Raw genomic sequence first — 23,611 nt, 5'->3', positions numbered from 1 at the left:
TTCATCGATATCGCAGATCACAGATCGCTGACATCGCAGATCGCATATTTCATTCAATGGTTTAAGCTACTTAGTGCAACGTTTGCGATGGGCGATGTCACATATCGGCGATCGGCGTTTCTTGAAGATCTTCTTTTTAAGAGCGCTTGGGATGCATGCGACGCGATGAACTTCGTGTCGCTCTTTCGCAGTTTTGCTGTTCACGCTTGGGTAATGCTTTAGTCTTTCCTTGCGATGCGATTTAAGCCTTTAGGGAGAAAAATACAAAAATTTTAACAAAATATTTTTTGGATTTTTTTGTTCAGGGTCCCCCCTTTGCCTAATGTTATTGCTAATATCAAACAAAGAGGGGGGGTTGTTGGTGACCACAAAAGGTCCCTATGGACCCCTCGTTTACCATCTGTAGGGTCAGGATCTATCCTCTTCTATATAGCTCTGCCACTCTGACCCTGTTCTTTTCCAGTTTCGAACCCTAGATCTGAAGAGTCAGTGAACTGTAAACCCCCGTTTTCACCAGGTCGCGCTCCCCAAGGGAATAATATTAAACCCAAGGGGTAAATATTATAAACCCTAGAATAAACATGGTTGACCATGGTTGATTTTCATATTGACAAAAATATTTGTGACAATGAGATGTTGGTCCATGGTTGACCATGGTTGACCACGGTTGATTTTCATATTGACAAAATCTTTGTCACAATGCAATGTTGGACTATGGTTGACCATGATTGATTTTCATATTGAAACAACCTTTCTTAAAATGCAACAATGGACAATGATTGACAATTGTTTATTTTCATATTGAGACAATCTTTGTCACAATGCGACGTTGGACCATGGTTGACCATGGATAACCATGTTGGCATAATGTAACGTTGGACCAAGAGACAATCTTTGTCACAATGTGACCATTGTTATTGACCATGGTTTATTTTCATACTGAAACAATCTTTGTCAGAATGTGACGTTGGAACATGGTTGACCATGGATGGCCATGGTTGTCACATTGTGACGTCGAACCGAGAGATAATCTTTGTCACAATGTGACCATGGTTATTCATCATGGTTGACCATGGTCGATTTCCATATTGAGACAATATTTGTCAAATTGAAACATTGCAACATGGTTGACCATGGTTAATTTTCATATTGAGACGATCCTTGTCACAATGCGACATTGGACCGTGGTTGACCATCATTGATTTTAATGTCCAAACAATCTTTTTCACATTGCGACGTTGGACCTCACCACCGGTAATAAACCCCCAAGGGATTATAAACCCAAGGGAGTTATATTAAACCCAAGGGATTAATATTATAAACCCTAGGTATATAAACCCTAACATAACTACCATAAACCCTAACATAGACATGTTTGACCATGTTTGGCCATGTTTTACCATGGTTGGTTTTGATATTGAGATAATCTTTGTGACAATGCGACATTTGACCATCGTTTACTGATGAGCCCCAAAAATGGACAATTATTTGGGCTCATTCAACCTCCTAAGTTGACTTAATCCACCATTCTCATTAGTTTATTGCATGTTTTGATTATATTTATGTTAATAGAGTGAATTTGGTTAGTCATTATGCCAACAAGTCTAATGGGTGCTTTGTGTAGCCTTTTTGGTCAACTTGGAGACAAAATTGAAGGTCTTAATGAGCACTTGGCAGCCAAATTCGTGGGAGAACAAGCTAGAGGATTTGTAGGAAGGTGTCCCCCTCATTTATGGACCCTTACCTCGAATTCTCCACCATCAGCTCAGAGTTCAAAGGCCACCAAATCAATGAGCTCAAGGGCAGCCAAGCAAGTCAAGTTGGACTGCTGTTAACTACAAGTCTTGGGCAGCCAAGTCCCTAAATTTTAGGAGGACTGTTGGGTCCTCAAATTGTATAAATAAGAGGGCTTAAGACCTCATTTCAGTTAGTCAATTTGGTTAGCCAGTGTAAGCCAGTTTTGGCATGATGTTAGACTCATGATTATGATCTTTTAATAAAGGCAGGCAGCTTTGGATTCAATTCTGAGTTTTTAAGGGAGCTATAGCTCTCAGGTTAGGGCCCAACCTGAGAGCAATAGACCTCCTTTCCTTTGTATTGTTACTTGTTTTTTTTATCATTGCATTTCTTTCCTTTACTTGCACTTGAAAAATACAGTTTGCTGAGTTGACTGTTTCGGTTTGGTTACGTAGGTTGCTTTCATGAATGCAGTTGTTTCATTAGTTCAGAATTAGCATAGGGAGATTGAAGTTAAGTTGAGTTCAAAAAGGTTGAATGCATGCTCACTTTCACCTCTGTTTGGGGACCGGAAGTGTAGACCTTGCCAACTGCCAAAAAAAACATTGTTTCAACATATGCATGCAAGTATTGATGTAATGTTTTCGATTGAAGAATTGTTCATGCGATTATATCTTGAGTAATGACTCTTTGGTTCAACATTATGCACGAATTCCTTTCAACTTACGTTGTTGTTCTTTGGTTCCTAATAAAACAGTTAGAATAGGTTGGTGAAATTTCGTTTACATGCAAGATAAGGGTGATTTGTTTCATTTCCATTGCACAACACCACTTCATCGTGTTCTTCTCTTTCTGAACCATGCCTAAGCCACCTACTCATCCTCTGTTCAGCTCAGTTGCCTTCCAACCCTTCTACTTCTCACGTAGCTCCATCTTTTTAACTTTTCATTGCTTCCACCCTTCTATCCACCAACCAACTTTACCCACTCTTTCTCCATCTTATCTCTCTGTCCCTAAGCCATCACAAGCTCCCTTTTCATCCCCCCTATCCACCCATACCGCTCCTTCACTCCTCCATCACCCAAAACTCCCACGGCAGCACATCCTGTAGAAGTTAGCAGACTTCCTGTAGAATTCCTGAGTTTCCTGTAGGATCCCCTGCAGACATCCTGTAGAAGCCTGCAAACTCGGTTGCCGAGCACCTGAACGTCGTGGACTTCTGTGGACTGATGCTAGGGATCCCCTGGGACCTCTCCTAGCCCCCCTGACCTTTCCCAAGCTTTCCTTCCCTTCGCACCACCTCTGCACAACCAAACCCTAATAAGAAACAAAATCATAATCACTCCAACCACTTAAGCAAAAATACAAAAACAATGTCCTTTTCAATGGAAGTAGTTTAAGTTCATGCATTTCATATCACTAGAGGTAATGGCATCATTCTTAGACATTTTCACTCCCACCATTGCATCATAGAGATTAAGCTAGTCAGATTAGGGTTTACTAGGGTTTCCATGTTTTGGTTGGCTTTCAGTTCATTTTTGCAAAGTAGATTAATTTCCTTTGAGATAGCCTTCGTCCATCATTTAGCAAGCTTCTTCTGAGAGCATATAGAAGTTGGCTTGAGCCCTAGCGGACTTGTGCCAGCTGACCAAGTGACAGCTGCGACAAGAGCTAGTACTTGTGCATACAGCACCGTCGCTTCCAAGTTTGTTACGAACTACCGGGTTGATAAAATTAAAGAAGGGAGTTCCAGGAGTTGTAGCATTATTGCTACAATACTAGGGCCCACCATCTTTTTGGCGCCGTTGCCGGGGAAGCGTCAGAGTATTGGTGATTGTCGCTTTTCTTCTATTTTCTTACTCTTTCCTTCTTCTAAGTAGTTTATTTCGTTTCCATTATGCAATTTCGTTTATGCAAATGTAGATTAACATTTCCCGCTTTCATAGATTAACATTTCAATTCCGCAATTTCAATTCCGCAAGCGTAGATTAGCATTTCAATTCCGCAATTTCAATTCTGCAAGCGTAGATTAGCATTTCAATTCTGCAAGCGTAGACTAGCATTTTCATTCCTGCAATTTCATTTGAGCAAAATAGATTAGTCCTTTCCTGCTTTCATTTCAATTCCGCATTTTCATTTTCACAAGATAGTTAGTTACAGTTCAATCTATTTCAGTTTTGCAAGTAGAAGTAGAAAAAAGCAAAAATCAACCAAAAAGATTTCATTTCATGTCTTGTAGGAGTAGAGATAATTTAGAAAAATATTTGCACAACACCCCCCACTGCTTCACACAGCCAACGTTCTCTCTTCTTCAATGGCTGTGACGAAGAAGAACCCCTGGGTGGACATCAAGGCATATTTAAAGAACCTCTAGGGGAGAAGAAGAAGAAAACATTCCTTTGGAGCAAATGGCTACAAGCAGAAATGTTGGGAGCAGCACCTTGTCCAAAGATGAATTTGAAAATCAGATCGAAGATTTCAAGAGTGATATGAGGCAGTTTCTTGCCATGCAACTGGATACCTTGCGGATCCAAAAGAAGCAAGAAGAAGCCAAGAGGGCTTTGGCCATTTTTTGTCCTAGGTGCACTAGAAATCATCCTAGGAACGAATGTCCAATGCACTCCCTAGAAGTGTGTTTCATCTGTGAAGAATACCATCCTACAAATCAGTGCCCTTCCTTGCCTGGACTTAAAGTTGCATATCAGAGAGCCAAAGGAGCCACTGAATCACTCTATTACATGAACCAAAGTTGGTCGCATGGACCTAGATCTTACCAGCAAGAACTGCAAGGGACACCCGAGACCTATTATGACCCCTATCAAGCCACTTTCATGCCTTCTTGGGGTCCCCCTGCTCATCCTTCCTGGTTCACACCTCCTCCTTGTTCCTTCCCAGATCCATATTATGCCCAACCAGTTGCCCATTCATTTCACTCTTATGCTCAGCCACAGCCTCAATGGAATGCACCTCATCAGGGGTGGAGGCCCCAATACAACACTCCTCCTGCTTCGTTTCCTCCACCACCTGCTCATCCACAACCATCGCCTCATCCTCCACCAAGGCAACCCCAAATGCCTACCCAACCACAATGCCATCCATCTCCATCTCAATTTCACACCACCACTCAACCACCCGTACCACCATTTCCAAAACCATGCAATGGAGTAGCTCAACCCAATTGCAAAGCTGAGGCACAACATGTGCAAATGACTCTTCTTGAGCTCAATGATCTTCACCATAGCTCAGGAAAAGCATTTCAAAAAAGAGATCATCTTGAAAGCATTGAAGGATCACATCCAGTAAAAGAAGATTCCAAAGAGGAGATCAAAGAACCACGGGCTGCACTTGATGAAGAGAAGAGATCAGAATCCGAGATCGAGAGAGTTCCCTCATGGTTACCATCAAATCTTCCATGTATTCAAGAGAAAGATCAACAAAAAGAGGAAGATCAGAAGGTCATGATAGAAGGTGACATGAAGAATGATCCAGATCAGCAAAAGAACCAAGGATATCAAAGCTATATTGAGATATGGTTTCAGAAGGTCACTAAGTTGCAGCAGTACTTTCTTCCTCAGCTTTGTTTGATCCCTTCAACGCCAGATCATTTGGTCTCTGAGATCTGGATACCTGTCAAAGCATGCATTCCGAGCCTTCACATCATCTTGTCTCTAATCTCGATATGCACATGGCTCCATTGGAAGTATTCTTATACTTGAAAATGATTTTGTTTTTCAAGTAGGGTAGGGTAGAGAAAAAAAAAAAAGGGAGAGAAAAAATGAAAATAAGAGAAAAATAAAAATCTAAGGTGAAAACCTCCTTGGAGGCGCCTTAGATTGGCTCATCGATTGAAAACCTCCATGAGGCGGTCAATGGGTTGGAAAAAAGAGAAAATAAAAATGGAATAAGATCCCTGGGTGAAAACCTTCCTTGGAGGCGCCCAGGGCAGGCAATTAGGGTGAAAACCTCCATGAGGCGCCCTAGTTGTTTTTCAAAAAAAAAAAAGAGAAAAAGAAAAAGAAAAATAAAGCTAATCTCCATTGAATAATTTCATGTTGCAGCAGTGAGATTGCAGGTTGCAAGAAGGACGTTTCATGACAGGAGGAGCACTCAAATCAAGATCAAAGGGATTTTTCTTGTGCCTTCTATAGGAAGCTCTGTATTTCTACAGGAAACATCCTGTAGAACCTTTGGACGAGCCAAATCCAATTTCAAAAGTGAATCTAATGGTGGGAATCTATTGATTAGGCCTACAAGCACTTGTGTGTCCATCCCTTGCCTTTCTCCATCATTTTTTCCACCTCATTGTGCTTCTCATTGTGCTTCTACAGGAACTTCCTGTAGAAATTGTGGGAAACTAGACATGGATTCCAAAAAGTGGTTTGGCGAACATTGTAGCTTCCTCAAGGGTTCAGAAGCCCTCATGCAATCTTCCAACTCCTCCTCCATCATCTCCATACCTGCATCACAGCCCAAGCTCAGTTTTCCCTTCCATGCAAACACATGCAAAGTGCCTTGAAGCAAAAAGACATAGAACGAAATTTGTTTTTGCCATAACTTGAGAACCATGCATCCATTTGACAAACCGTTCTATGGGGAATTGTACAAGGTTGATGGCAACATGCCTGAGCAGTTCCATGCAATTCCGGTGCACGGTTTCCAAGAAATCAGCCTCCATCACCATCAGCCATTTTTGCATTTTCTCCATATCCATGCATCCGTTTCAAAACCTGTTTCATGGGGATATGCATGTGAGTGATGGTAACCTACCCAAGCAGTTTCAGCCGATTCTGATGCATGGTTTCCGAGAAATCGAGCTCTGAAATCTTCAGCCATTTTCCATTTTTCTTGAAATCTGTGCATCCATTGATCACGATTTTGCTATGGGAGATGCATCATGATGATAGAAACATGCTCAGCAAGTTTTAGATCAATCCGCTTTACCGTTTGGGAGAAATGGCGAAAACAAGTTTTGGTTTTGTGACCATGCAGCAGCAGCAGCTTGAAGGTGCAGATCTGAACGTGGAAACAATGGCATGCAGCTCAGATCCGGCCAGAGGACACCTGCACAAGGAAAAGCAATCAAAGATCATCAGCCGTGCCCTCATGCAATCAAAGGATCCAAGCATGCAGCAGCAGAATCAGAGCATGCAGCAGCAAAAAGCTTCACAAGCAACCGTTCGACTTCCAGGTACGTGACTGAAACAAATTCCTTTGTTGCATGAATGTAATTTGAGCATTGCATGAACGAATGAGATGGTGAGATTCAGTTAGAAAGGTAGCAAGTATGATTGCACTCATCCAGGGATCATCAGCGTATGTGTGTAGTCAGTCACGGGGAATTAAAAAATTTAAAAAAGTAAAATGAAAAACAGACAGTGACAACTCCAGTGCAACTGATTAACGGGAAGAGGCCATGCAGCTCATCACAGCACTGCCGTCTGCATGTGGCCACGTACGCTTGGCCACTGCACTCCCTCACCATGAATTACGCCAAAATTAAATGACGCTCGACTGACTCTCACACCCTCTGTACAACTGCGGTCACAACTGGAGCACGCATCCGCCACTTCCAGATCAGTTAACCAATGGTCCTCTACAAGTTTTCTTCCTGATTTCTTAGATTTTTGCCGTTTTTAAAAAAAATCTCCCACCTATCACACTCTACAGGCGTTTCTACAGGAAGCTGTTTTACAAGAAACCCAGCATACGAAGAGCTTGGACTGTTCATGTCGGGGGTGGCGATTCTTAATGAGGTAGGCCTGAACATAATTCTCCCATGCAACTGATTAAAAAGCTAGTGGATTTGACGTGTTGAAGGGGTAGGAAATTGTGAATAAAAGTCTGTTCATGAAATTACAAGCCATTTTCTTATCGCTGCATGAGAATTGTTGTCGTAGTATGTATGCGGGATTTTCTCCAGGGGTTGATTCATAATTGAGCCACTGTTAAGGCTCACTTGCAGAAAATTGTGAATTTTATATACTGTGTGCATAACAGAGGCATAGCTCTGCGCTCTCTCTAAGGAAATCCCAAAAATCCACTTTTGTATACAAGCAGGCGAGCAGGCCAACAAAGCAAGTTTTTACCATGTCGAGAGGGTTCATTAGAAAAGAGCCTACAGACTCAAAGAAGTTACGAGCAACCCCTGAGGTGGTGAACTGAACTATCTGGAGCACCAACAGCAGAGTACATGATCAACCTGTGGTTTCATCAGAACCACCAAAAGTTATTCCTATGCAAGAGATTCCCTGTCTTGGTCCAGGTCAAACAATAGAGGCAAAGTTGTATGTTTCTTTTCATCATCAGCTAGTACCTCTCAAGTTGGGTGTCTATTGCAATAAGGATGGCTAATGACAGCAGTTCCTCACATATCTACAGATAAGAAAACACTGAAGCAATTACAAGCTCGGAATACCTGAAATGCAGTATCCTGGATGGACAAAGAAGACTGTGTATATATATTGCAGAAATAACAAGGGTTGCATCTCGGCTCTATATTCAGATCTGTCTAGACATATCACAACGAATATATGTGATACTCAGCATATCCATCAGGCCTATCAGCATATTGATGAGTCTGAAACCAGTGCTTAAAAATTTTCTATGGGCTTCCTCATTCCTTCATTGCTAAGATAATCACAGAGACTGAGCCATGGAATCAGGCTGTGGCATTGCTCTACAAGCTCTGCATTGAATCTTTTGGGCAAATCATATACATATATTTGCCTTCCTTTGCATTGTTTCTGGCTTGGATCCTTCATGGCCGCAGGCATTGAAGCAGACCTAAAGGCCTCCATTTGCATTTTCACTGCATCCAAGTAAAAATGAGCACCCACTGTTTCCTTTTGCAGCAAGGAAAAGGAGAAAATTGAGGCAGAGAAACTAGCTAAGGGCAAGGAAACGCAGGGCAGACCATCACCGGAAAGGTCGCCAGAAAAGAAAGAGGAAAAGCAGGAGAAAAAAAAATAGGATGCTGAGGCCAAAACAGTGGGTGGTAAAATAACACAAATGCCAAGGGAGAAGCGGTTGCAAGCACGAGCAGAGAGAAATGAAGAAGGCCAAACAAGTAGGGACACACCCAAGGTAACCAGCAGCACAGCTGAAAGGAAAAGCACCCTCATCCAAGCAGGCTAAGACAGTGCCGACTGTTTCTACAGGAAGACAGAGAACAGTTAGCAGACTGTTTCTACAGGAAGACAGAGGACTGTTTCTACAGGAAGCCAGCGAACTGTTTCTACAGGAAGTTTGAAAAGAGGGAAGCCAAAGGAGGAATCAGCCGAGATGTTAGCCAAAGAAGCCACCAGGGCCATCAAATATGAGGAGAGAGATTGGTTGCTTAGAGGATGAGCAACACTTTCAGTAGGGGGGTGATGATGAGCCCCAAAAATGGACAATTATTTGGGCTCATTCAACCTCCTAAGTTGACTTAATCCACCATTATCATTAGTTTATTGCATGTTTTGATTATATTTATGTTAATAGAGTGAATTTGGTTAGTCATTATGCCAACAAGTCTAATGGGTGCTTTGTGTAGCCTTTTTGGTCAACTTGGAGACAAAATTGAAGGTCTTAATGAGCACTTGGCAGCCAAATTCGTGGGAGAACAAGCTAGAGGATTTGTAGGAAGGTGTCCCCCTCATTTATGGGCCCTTACCTCGAATTCTCCACCATCAGCTCAGAGTTCAAAGGCCACCAAATCAATGAGCTCAAGGGAAGCCAAGCAAGTCAAGTTGGATTGCTGTTAACTACAAGTCTTGGGCAGCCAAGTCCCTAAATTTTAGGAGGACTGTTGGGTCCTCAAATTGTATAAATAAGAGGGCTTAAGACCTCATTTCAGTTATTCAATTTGGTTAGCCAGTGTAAGCCAGTTTTGGCATGATGTTAGACTCATGATTATGATCTTTTAATAAAGGCAGGCAGCTTTGGATTCAGTTTTGAGTTTTTAAGGGAGCTATAGCTCTCAGGTTAGGGCCCAACCTGAGAGTAATAGACCTCCTTTCCTTTGTATTGTTACTTGTTTTTTTTATCATTGCATTTCTTTCCTTTACTTGCACTTGAAAAATACAGTTTGTTGAGTTGACTGTTTCGGTTTGGTTACGTAGGTTACTTTCATGAATGCAGTTGTTTCATTAGTTCAGAATTAGCGTAGGGAGATTGAAGTTAAGTTGAGTTCAAAAAGGTTGAATGCATGCTCACTTTCACCTCTGTTTGGGGACCGGAAGTGTAGACCTTGCCAACTGCCAAAAAAGACATTGTTTCAACATATGCATGCAAGTATTGATGTAATGTTTTCGATTCAAGAATTGTTCATGCGATTATATCTTGAGTAATGACTCTTTGGTTCAGCATTATGCACGAATTCCTTTCAACTTACGTTGCTTTTCTTTGGTTCCTAATAAAACAGTTAGAATAGGTTGGTGAACTTTCGTTTACATGCAAGATAAGGGTGATTTGTTTCATTTCCACTGCACAGCACCACTTCATCGTGTTCTTCTCTTTCTGAACCGTGCCTAAGCCACCTACTCATCCTCTGTTCAGCTCAGTTGCCTTCCAACCCTTCTACTTCTCACGTAGCTCCATCTTTTTAACTTTTCATTGCTTCCACCCTTCTATCCACCAACCAACTTTACCCACTCTTTCTCCATCTTATCTCTCTGTCCCTGAGCCATCACAAGCTCCCTTTTCATCCTCCCTATCCACCCATACCGCTCCTTCACTCCTCCATCACCCAAAACTCCCACGGCAGCACATCCTGTAGAAGTTAGCAGACTTCCTGTAGAATTCCTGAGTTTCCTGTAGGATCCCCTGCAGACATCCTGTAGAAGCCTGCAAACTCGGTTGCCGAGCACCTGAACATTGTGGACTTCTGTGGACTGATGCTAGGGATCCCCTGGGACCTCTCCTAGCCCCCCTGACCTTTCCCAAGCTTTCCTTCCCTTCGCACCACCTCTGCATAGCCAAACCCTAATAAGAAACAAAATCATAATCACTCCAACCACTTAAGCAAAAATACAAAAACAATGTCCTTTTCAATGGAAGTAGTTTAAGTTCATGCATTTCATATCACTAGAGGTAATGACATCATTCTTAGACATTTGCACTCCCACCATTGCATCATAGAGATTAAGCTAGTCAGATTAGGGTTTACTAGGGTTTCCATGTTTTGGTTGGCTTTCAGTTCATTTTTGCAAAGTAGATTAATTTCCTTTGAGATAGCCTTCGTCCATCATTTAGCAAGCTTCTTCTGAGAGCATATAGAAGTTGGCTTGAGCCTTAGCGGACTTGTGCCAGCTGACCAAGTGACAGCTGCGACAAGAGCTAGTACTTGTGCATACAGCACCGTCGCTTCCAAGTTTGTTACGAACTACCGGGTTGATAAAATTAAAGAAGGGAGTTCTAGGAGTTGTAGCATTATTGCTACAATACTGGGGCCCACCAGTTTACCATGGTTGACCATGGTTTATTTTCATATTGGGACAAACTTTGTCATAATGTCACATTGCACCATGGTTGCACATGGTTGACCATGATTATAAACCCAAGGGATTTATCTTAAACCCTCGAATTAATATTATAAACCTTATGAATAATATTATACCATAGGAATATAAACCCTTAGGTTGATAAACCCAATGGATTAATTCTAAAACCTCAAGGTAATATAAACCCAAGGGAATAATATTAAACCCAAGGGATTAATATTATAAGCCCAAGATATATAAACCCTAAGATAAATATTATAAACCTAAAGGAATAATAAACCTAAGGGATTAATACTAAAAAACCAAGGGATTATAAACCCAAGGGAATAATATTAAACCCAAGGGGTAAATATTATAACCTAAGGTATATAAACCATGAGATAAATATTATAAACCCTAAAATAAACATGTTTGACCAAGGTTGACCACAGTTGATTTTCTTATTGACAAAATCTTTATCACAATGCGACGTTAAACTATGGTTGTCCATGATTTATTTTCATATTGAGACAACCTTTTTGACAATGCGACATTGGACAATGGTTGACCATGATTGATTTTCATATTGAGACAATCTTTGTCACAATGCAACGTTGGACCACTGTTGACCATGGATGACCATGTTGTCACAATGTGAAATTGGACCAAGAGAGAATCTTTGTCACAATGTGACCATGGTTATTAACCATGGTTGAACATGATTGACCATGGTTGATTTTCATATTGAGACAATATTTCTTAAAAAGCGACCATTATTGTCACAATGTCATGTTGGACCAAGAGACAATCTTTGTCAAAATGTGACCATATTTATTGACCATGATTGGTTTTCATATTGAGAGAATCTTTGTTAGAATCCATTGTTGGAACAAGGTTGACCATGGTTGATTTTCATATTGAGACAATCCTTGTCACAATGCAACATTGAACCATGGTTGACCATGATTGATTTTATTGTCAAGACAATCTTTGTCACAATGCGAGGTTGCACCATCGTTGATTTTCATATTGAGGCAAAATTTGTCACAATGAGACATTGGACCATGGTTTATAAACCCAAGGTATATAAACCATAAGATAAATATTATAAACCCTAAAATAAACATGGTCGAACATGGTTGACCACGGTTGATTTCAATATAGACAAAATCTTTGTGACAATGCAATGTTGGACCATGGTTGATTTTCATATTGAGACAATATTTGTCATAATGCGACATTGGGCCATGGTTGAGCATGGCCAACTATGCTTGATCAAGGTTGACATGGTTCACCATTATTGATTTTCACACTGAAACAATCTTTTTCAGAATGTGATGTTGGAACATGGTTGACCATGGATGGCCATGGTTGTCATAATGTGACGTCGGACCAAGAGACAATCTTTGTCACAATGTGACTATGGTTATTCACCATGGTTGACCATGGTCGGTTTCTGTATTGAGACAATATTTGTTAGAAAGTAATGTTGGAACATGGTTGATTTTTGTATTGAGAAAATCCTTGTCACAATGCGACATTGGACCATGGTTGACTATGATTGATTTTAATGTCAAGACAATATTTCTCGCACTGCGACGTTGGACCTCACTAGCAGTAATAAACCCAAGGCATTAATACAAAAAACCGAAGGGATTATAAACCCAAGGGAGTTATATTAAACCCAAGGGATTAATATTATAAACCCTAGGTATATAAACCCTAACATAAATACCATAAACCCTAAAATAAACATGCTTGACCATGTTTTACCATGGTTGGTTTTGATATTGAGACAATCTTTGTGACAATGCGACATTTGACCATGGTTGATTTTCATATTGAGTCAAACTTTGTCACAATGTCACATTTCACCATGGTTGCACATGGTTGACCATGATTATAAACCCAAGGGATTTATATTAAACCCTAGGATTAATATTATAAACCTTATGAATAATATTATACCCTAGGAATATAAACCCTTAGATTGATAAACCCAAGGGATTAATTCTAAAACCTCAAGGTACTATAAACCTAAGGGAATAATATTAAACCCAAGGGATTAATATTATAAGAACAAGATATATAAACCCTAAGATAAATATTATAAACTAAAGGGATTAATACTAAAAAATGAAGGGATTATAAACCCAAGGTAATAATATTAAACACAAGGGTAAATATTATAAACCCAAGGTATATAAACCCTAAGATAAATATTATAAACCCTAAAATAAACATGGTTGACTATGGTTTATTTTCTTATTGACAAAATCTTTTTCACAATGCGACGTTAAACTATGGTTGACCATGATTGATTTTCATATTGAGACAACCTTTCTGAAAATGCGACATTGGACAATGGTTGACCATGGATGATTTTCATATTGAGACAATACAATGCGACGTTGGACCATGGTTGACCATGTTGTCACAATGTGACATTGGACCAAGAGACAATCTTTGTCACAATGTGACCATGGTTGAACATGGTTGATTTTCATATTGAGACAATATTTCTAAGAAAGAGACATTGGACTATGGATGACCATTGTTGTCACAATTTCATGTTGGACCAAGAGACAATATTTGTCAAAATGTGGCCATGGTTGATTTTCATATTGAGACAATCCTTGTCATAATGCAACATTGAACCATGGTTGATTTTATTGTTAAGACAATCCTTGTCACAATGCGACGTTGCACCGTTGTTGACCATGGTTGATTTTCATATTGAGACAAACTTTTTCACAATGTGAAATTGGACCATGGTTGACCATGATTTATAAACCCAAGGTATATAAACCCTAAGATAAATATTATAAACCCTAAAATAAACATGGTTGACCACGGTTGATTTCAATATAGACAAAATCTTTGTGACAATGCAATGTTGGACCATGGTTGATTTTCATATTGAAACAATCTTTGTCACAATGTGCCATTGGGCCATGGTTGACCATGGTTGACCATGGCCAACTATGTTTGATCAAGGTTGACCATGGTTGATTTTCACACTGAAACAATCTTTGTTAGAATGCGACGTTGGAACATGGTTGTCACAATGTGACGTTGGGCCAAGAGACAATCTTTGTCACAATGTGACCATGGTTATTCACCATCGTTGACCATGGTCAGTTTCCATATTGAGACAATCTTTGTGAGAATGCAACATTGGAACATGGTTGACCATGGTTGATTTTCATATTGAGACAATCCTTCCCACAATGTGACATTGGACCATTGTTGACCATGATTGATTTTAATGTCGAGACAATCTTTCTCACACTGCGACGTTGGACCTACCCAACAGTAATAAACCAAAGAGATTAATACTAAAATCCAAAGGGATTATAAACCCAAGGGAGTTATATTAAACCCAAGGGATTAATATTATAAACTCTAGGTATATAAACCCTAACATAAATACCATAAACCATAAAATAAACATGCTTGACCATGGTTGGTTTAGTATTGAGAGAATCTTTGTGACAATGCAAAATTTGACCATGGTTGATTTTCATATTGAGTCAAACTTTGTCACAATGTCACATTGCACCATGGTTGAACATGTTTATAAACCCAAGGGATTTATATGAAACCCTAAGATTAATATCATAAACCTTATGAGTAATATTATACCCTAGGAATATAAACCCTTAGATTGATAAATCCAAGGGATTAATTCTAAAACCTCAAGGTACTATAAACCCAAGGGAATAATATTAAACCCAAGGGATTAATATTATAAGCCCAAGATATATAAACCCTAAGATAAATATTATAAACCGAAGGGATTAGTACTAAAAAACCAAGGGATTATAAACCCAAGGTAATAATATTAAACACAAGGGTAAATGTTATAAACCCAAGGTATATAAACCCTAAGATAAATATTATAAACGCTAAAATAAACATGGTTGACCATGGTTGACCACGAATGATTTTCTTATTGGCAAAATATTTGTCACAATGTGACGTTAAACTATGGTTGACCATGATTGATTTTCATATTGAGACGACCTTTCTGACAATGTGACGTTGGACCATGGTTGACCATGTTGTCATAATGTGACATTGGACCAAGAGACAATCCTTGTCACAATGTGACCATGGTTATTGACCATAGTTGATCATGGTTGATTTTCATATTGAGACAACATTTCTTAGAAAGCAACCATGTTAATTACTTTGTAGTTGGAAGATCAAAGCATGAACAAATGATTTGATTTTAGGTTTTTATCCATTCAATTGCACCATTCAAACTAAAAAAATGGATATATATACAAGTGAAGTAGTGCCTTTAGTTGAGTCTATATTATAAACACTAAAATAAACATGGTTGACCATGGTTGATTTTCATATTGAGACAATCCTTGTCACAATGCGATGTTGGACCATGGTTGACCATGCTTAACCATGGTTTATTTTCATATCAAGACAATCTTTGTCACAATGTGACGTTTGACCACGGTTGACCATGATTGATCATGGATGACCATATTGGATTTTATAAAACATGGTTGAACATGGTTGACAAAGGTTGACCATGGTTATCATATTGAAACAGTCTTTGTCATAATGCGACATTGGACCATGGTTGAGACAACCATTGATTTTCATATTTGTTACAATGCGATGTTGGACCATGGTTGACCAAGGGAATAATAAACCTAGGGATTAATACTAAAAACACAAGGGACTATAAACCTATGTGAATAATATTAAACCCTAGAAATATGAACCCTTAGATTAATAAACCCAAGTTTTAAGGTTTATATACCTTGGGTTTATAATTTTTATCCCTTCGGTTTATTGATCCATTGGGTTTATAAACCCTAAAATAAACATGTTTTCCCATAGTTGATTTCCATATATAATTTAAAAAGAAAAACTGAGAAAGATGCTTTGTGCTCATATGGAGGCCTAATTATAATTCCAAATCATAGTAAATAACTTAAGCATAACATAGTAATTGCATAAAAAGTTTATTAATTATTTAATTAATTTTTTAATGAATGAAATAAAAATGAATGAATTAATTATTAATAATGAATTAATTAATTATTTACTAAATTAATAAATTATTTAATGAATTAATTAATTGTTTAATGGATTAGTTAATAATGAATAAAATAAAAATGAATTATTAAAATAATAAAAAATATTTATATTAATAAATATTAATTTAGTTAAGCATATTGATATTAATAAAATAATATTAATAAATATGAATTTTACTGTAGGCACTATTAAAATATTACCTCTAACCCTGGCTGAAAATTAAACCATATTAAATATTCAACCACAGAAGGGATTCCTTCGTTTCAATAATTGTTACTCAATATAAAGCTATGTTAAATATTGATCCACTATAAACAAAAGGGATTCGAAATTAAGAACATCATTTTCCACCCAATTTAATTATATGGCTTTCCCTGTTCTTATTCATCGAAACCATTTTCCTTTGATCACTTTGCGAGTTGAATCATGCAAAACATAATGCACTTCCCATTAATTGTATGGTCATCAATTTATATGATTTTTACATAAAAAAATAAATGATGAAATCGAAACATCAAAGAAATTAATATATGCTCTATAATAAAAATGATTTTTACATTAAAAATAAACGACGAAATTGAAACACCAAAGAAATTAATGTATGCTGTACAATAAAAATGTAAATGTAAGGTCCAATTGAAAACATTGTTGGAAGTTTCTAACACCAAAATCAATTAATGGTATCCTTTTATTCAAATGCATACAACGCAAGCCCTCCTCTCCTTGCAACACTGTTTCTTATATTTTTTGGTTTTTTTATTCTAAAGTTTTGTGGTAAATAATAAGTTATTGATTAAGTGTTTTTATCATTTATATGATTTACCCAAAATGCTAAACATAATTTCCTCTACCGTTTCAACTAAAAACAAACATCAACAATATGTACAACGCAGAAGTATTGAATGCCCATAGTATAAATGAAATAAGGAATTTGAGTTCTTTTTGTGTTGGTTAATTTTATAAAAAATCTCATTATTATATTTAAATTTATGCGAGTCATTATCACAAGGAGGAGTTGTGTTATTCCAAACATTTAATTTGAAAAGGTCTTTTGATCTTATATGAGGCCTTCTTATTTATGATGCTTAAAAGTATGCTCTTTTCACATCTAAATAAACTTCCATGAGGAGTGAAAGTTTTCCTTTTTAAAGAACACTAATAAAGTATCCATTATCTACTACTCTACACTCCTCTGCACCCTCAAATTCAATGTTAGACAATTGAAAGTTCTTCCACCTTAGATCCCATTACTTTAATTGTCAATTGAATCTTTATTTGTGCAACCATTTAACTTGTTGATCTTTATTATAACCCGTGAACATATTACAGGTACTCACTGGCCGTGTCCATGTTCACAGTGGATTCTACGCAGGAGTGCCCAAGGAGAATTTGATTGAATAAACTTCAAAGTTGCGAGCATACAGAGACTCCTTGAAACTTTCCTTTCCCTTTCTTATCCTGTCATGGCCATGATGCATCCTGTGCTTCAGCACCCCACTGTGTGTATAAGAAGCCAAGGTTGTACCTGTTGGGTGCAGGAATTGCGCTTAAGCAAACTCCTCAACACTTAATTGTCAACTCGGGGGTTTCGTAAAGTTAGAGACGAAGCACAGGCAATGCCAGAAGTGGTATGAACTTTTCCTATTCCTAATTCTACTTCTTAAAGGAAATGTTTGCAGAATCAGACATAAAACAATCTTAAAGGTAATTGACACCAAAGCAACTCTAGTGCTGGAATGTAAAAGAACAATTTGCAAGTAAATCAAGTAAAGGAGTTTTCACACAACTGGAAGCAATCTTAAATGCTGGAATGAAATGCTATGTTTATCTTCAGATAGATGGCTAACAGTCTAACAAGTGGGCCCTTGTAGAGATCTATTTTCCTCTTGATCTTCCTTCTACACAAACAACCTGTTCTTGTACTATTGCAATCTGCTTGCACTAGTGCAGGTATAGTGCCTTTGTGTAAAAGTATATTTTACCTCCCTTACTGAAGATTTATGTCTTTATGGAGGTTCTCTAAGCCTCAGGGCTTAGAGCACTCTGTTTATGTGACAAGAGACCAGCTCTTGCACCGAGGCAGAGTTTCCTTCACCAAAGTTTCCAATTTACTTTCGAAAAGATTGAAAGACGTGCTGAAAAGAATTACAATTGAAAACGAAATTCTGAGATAAATTATCTATGGAAAATAAATGTTTTAATTAATTAATCTTGCAATGGAAGTAAGCTTCATGAAATGAAAGCAACTTGAAGTAATCAAAGCAATAATCTAAGTGATCTGCATGTATCAGCTAGCTTCGCAATCCACTTAAAATGTTTCTGTTGTTTGTTCATAAGTCATAAAATGCAAGTATAAAGTGTCTATGATAAATTCATGTAATCGTTCTCAAATCCTTCAGAAATTCACTCTTAATGTTAAGGATGATTACTGAAATTAATAATATATTTGCTTGTAGTAACAACTTAAAATGGTAAGTAGTAAGAGAAATGCAATATTTGCTGTGAAAGGAATAATTGAACCAAAGTGCAGGAAACTACATGCATTGGTACAGGAAGAGGCTTCCTACATGATCCAAGTGGAAGAAAATCGAGACCAGAATTGCAAGTAAAGAATTGGAAGAAATCAATTACAAGAAAGAAATAAGCTCAATCAAATTCCAAGCCATGAATCCAATCACACTTTACTACGAAATAGATTTAAATCAGAACTTCAGAAGTAAATATAAAAACTGTTCACACCATGCAACTGCAAAGGGAAATATTCACACGGTCTTTCTAAATGATGAAAGCACAAGGGTAAACGAGCTAGGTTGGCTGGGCCCTAGCCAACCAGCTCATTTTCTGTTTAAGAAACATGATGATTTAGCACTCAAGTACGCATGAAAGATAGATTAAACACAACGCGTAAATAACATGGAGAGTTCCTTGTATTGCTTGATTAGAAAATGTACATAGTAGTGTGAGTCCATCCTAGAGTCGAGGGCGATACCAAATTACATAGAAAATGAAATTATAGCCTAAGGATCACCAGATAGTTCTACCTACAATCTACATTTTATACATTCTTTCGGACTTAGCCGTATTCCACTAATTAAAGTCATTTTCCTATTCAAGCCTTTCGACCAAACGAACTAACAACCAAACATTACAAAATCGGCTATCAGTTATAATAGAACGTGTACCTCATTGGCCGTAGACAATCCTTGGAAAATATACCTGATTGTGTTCCACCGATATCCATCCTCAGTTAATCAACAATCGAACTCGGAGTCATGGATCAAAATGTCAGCGTGGAAAGATTCAGATCACGGAAATCTCAGAACAATCATCATTGGCGGTGCAGGAATCTGCCTGCACTAATCATGCTAAACCATATAACACTTAGTTTCTCAATTACTTCTAGGAAATTAACATAAGTTACAAGAGGTACTTAATAGGCATGAAATCTATGTAAAAATGATTAATAAAGCACTTTAATAAATCTTAATGTAAGATACGAAGCATATGTAGGAATAGGTATTTATCTTGGACTAGTGCAAGAAAGAGAGGTTTAAGTCGAGATAAAATAGAGGTTAATGTTTATAGAAATGGGGTAAAAATAGAGCAATTTGGGACACCAACATCCTCCCATCCCTAAGTTGTTGTGTGTCCTCACACAACATTTTACCTTCTGCAAAAAATCCTCAAAAAATGAGTGGCCAGCTCTCAATCTTGAACTTCAATGCTTATTCCTGCTTTCACTATCTTCAGCTTTTTACCTCGGGCTCTTCTCAGCTGATTAGTCACCTTCTTGAGGCGTTTGTAGCATTTGGAAGCTCGATACTTGCATACTTTTACTTGCTTCTTCTGCCTTTTTACCTCTACAACTAGCTCTATCTTGCTTTGCTTCTCCCAATTTTGCTCCTTCATGACTTGGTTCAAAGCCTCCAGGTCATGAACTTGCTGCTCCAAATCTACTATTCGACTGTTGAGGTAGAGAGTGGAGGGTTCCGTGCTCAGGTCTTCAGGTGTAAATGTCTTCTCTGCAATGAACTCGAAACAGGTCCCATCATTGTCAAGGTCAAGGCCATCCAATGTCTGCATTATGTCATTGCCGAAGGTTTCTGCACTTAGGGTTTCCTTGTCACCGAGGGTTTCAATGCCCTCCACAACCTTCGTGCCAAGGGTTTCAGTACCTTGTGCACTCAATTCCTCAGGGTTTTCAATGCCCTGTTCTTCCAGTTCCTCAGGGGATTCAGTACCCTGTCCATTTGACCCAGCAGGGGTTTCAGTACCCTATCTTTCTAAAACAGTAGGGGCTTCAGTACCCCGTTCTTCTAAAACAGCAGGGGCTTTAGTACCCCGTTCCTCAAAATAATTGAGGGTTTCAATGTTCGGTTCACTGAAATTATCGAGGGTCTCTATATGTTGTTCCTCTTCATCCTCATGACCCTCTGCTTGGACTTCACCTATACTCGGTGTCGTCTTCCTCTTCCTTAATCTGCTGACAAAAGTTGACAACAATACATCGTCTTTCGCATTCTCTTCATCTTCCACGGTGTGTGTTGCTGCATCTGCAAGCACTGAAAGGTTATGAACTTTAGGGGAAACTTGGGGTGATTCATCAATTATAATCAGAGAGCTCAACTAGTTTGTCCCTTGAGAGACCGTCTTCTTCCTCACCAAGGTTTTGGTCTTTCTCTTCTTAGCTGAGGGTGGAGTGTTTTCGACGGTCTTCCTCCCTACTTGCACCGGTGTGCTTTCACCTTTCTGCTTGGCAGGAGACAATGTCTCTACTTTCCTTTTCTTACTTGTACTTGTGTTAGCAGACTTCCCTGCACTCCTTGCCCGGAACGCTTTCAAGAATGCTCCTCAGGTTACTCCTTTTTCTTCCAGCTTCTTCTTGACTAGGATTGTGATAAGCCCATGATGGTATAGCTTGCTTGCAACTTGGCTTGCGTTCCCACTCTGCACGCCCTTCACCATTTTCTCAAGAATCCTAAGTAGGTAGTAAGGGAAATTAATCAATTTTCTCGACTCGAAGTGCAACAACAGCCGAAGGTGATATACGAACGCCAATGTGTAACATCCCTCACCACTCACGAATTTCTGCAGTATGAACAGGAGGTCTCACCACTTCTTGCTTATGACACTCTGTGGAAGTCCCTTCCTCCAGTCAACCTTAAGCTTCTTGTCAACCACGAACCGGTGCCATCGTTTCCTCCCGAGCCGCTCCTTTTTAAACCAATGCTCCCCTGTAAGTGGCAAGCTTGTAGCTTGTGCAATAGACTCCTTTGTGACTTCGAACTTCAATGAGCTGACCCTGACTCGGCCTCCTTTGAATGTCTTCATGAACTCCAGTACCACAACCATGTTGAACCCATCAAACTTCTGTAAAAATGGTAGGAACTTGGATTCTTGCAATAGTGCAAGACTGTTTTGGTATTCTGTGGTTTTCTCAATCTCCTGCAAAGACAACGACTCACTCCTTACGGGTGCCATGTCAAACTACACTTCACCCTTTCCAGTCACAACCTCGAAAGAATTCTAGCGAGTGACACCAACGCTTGCCGAGAGCTTTATGCTGGAGGTTCGTCACCCTCTGTCTTTTCAGTCCCACTCACCCGGTCATGATGAAAACAACTCTTCGTATTAGGTGCAGATTCATATCAACCCACTGTAGGTGAGTCATAATGATTGGGTGTAGTGGAGGTTTATGTGGCGGGGGCGCAACGGTTACAATGATCGGGTTACGGGGTAAGGTAATAATGAACAAGCAATGTGAAATTATTTCAAGGAAGGTGAATATAGGCTATCGGACAATAGTACTATCCCACAATCCGCCTCATAATTTAATCAAGACATACTTCAACACTTATTAAAAAAATTAGATTTCAGAACCCTATACACCTTGCACTTTAAATTTTTTTCCTAAGTTAGTAAATGATGAAATAGAGTATTAATTGAAACATGCAATGCTATGATATATCAGTACTCATGTGTAGGAAAATAAAGATCCATAAACATCCTTTATAAGACACTCCTGGACTGTGTGAATTTTATTTTACACTTTCTTTCACAGTCAGCTACATTCCTGCACTAAACCTGCTTGCACTACGCGTCTTGCACTAGGGACTTTTACCAAAACAAAAAATTCTGATAGAACAAAATTTTGTAGTTGGACTAATTTTTTTTGCCTCAATATACAAGAAAAGTTTTATTTGCCATCCTTTGGTGTTTCACGAGCATGCCTTCTGGATTGACTACATCAAATTCTGCAATCAATTTATGAGGGAATAAAGAAGTGGGAAGGGGGTAATTTTTTTTTGAATGGGAAGGAACATTACAGCAGGGATTCCAGAAACAATATCACCAAGGGGGATAAATGAAACGGGATGTGGAAAAAATTCAAGGGAAAAGAGGGATTTTACGAAATCAGGCAAGGGTAGTTTTCTTAGAAGAAAGAGGAAGGTAATTCATTGGGGATTTTAGAAAAGAAACTAGTGGGAATTTTCAAAATGGGAAATAGAAGAAAGGCAAAGTTTTTACCTTGAAATCTGCCTACACTAGTGCAGGAAAAAGTAATTGCAGCGGGAAGTAAGCATTTACTTGAATAAAAATTTCCATGCTAGTTACCCCAAACTTGGGTAAGTGCTCGGTTTCGTGAACCTGCTTCTTCTTGGTGGCAGCCAACATATCTAAAAGATCAAGTAACATTCCCTTTTTATTAAAATTTTGATCTTCCTGCTAGCATGCTGGTTTTCAGGTTGATCCTTCTGTAATCATGTCAGTCAACTGATTTGCATAATTATAAGAAATATTTTTCTTTTTATACTATTTATTTTTGTCATTTTTTTTCTTTTATTATTTTTAATAAGGATAAGAAGGAATCAAATATTCAAAATGTTGGTGTTACCACCTACCAACTCCTTTTCAATTGGCTGTTGGAATTGTTGCATGAAATCTCCTTTAGTAAGGGGCTGAAAATACACCTTCAATCTATGCCCGTTTATGAGGAACACATAATTCCGTCCATCAATATTTTTGATTTCTAACTCTCCATTTTTGAACATTTTGACCACATAATAGGGTCCCATCCAGTGTGTATGGAATTTTCCTTTAAAATATTTGAATCTAGAATCGTAAAGGAGTACCCAATCACTTGGTTGGAACTGCTTCTTCTGAATGGACTTGTCATGCCACTTCTTGCGCTGCTGTTGAACCAAGATGTTCTGCTGAACAACATCCCTTCAGAATTCATCTAACTCATTCAATTGTAGAAGATGCTACTACTGTGCTTTAGAGAGATCCAACCCCAATTGGACTGCAGTCCTGAAAGTCTTGATCTGGAATTCTATCGGCAAGAG

This window comes from Pinus tabuliformis, chromosome 3_2 (genome assembly GCF_031772625.1).
Source record: "Pinus tabuliformis cultivar Carrire ecotype Pingquan chromosome 3_2, CPIR1, whole genome shotgun sequence".
NCBI lineage: Eukaryota > Viridiplantae > Streptophyta > Pinopsida > Pinales > Pinaceae > Pinus > Pinus tabuliformis.
The sequence above is the reverse complement of the archived record's forward strand: the minus strand, read 5'-3'. Positions refer to the sequence as shown.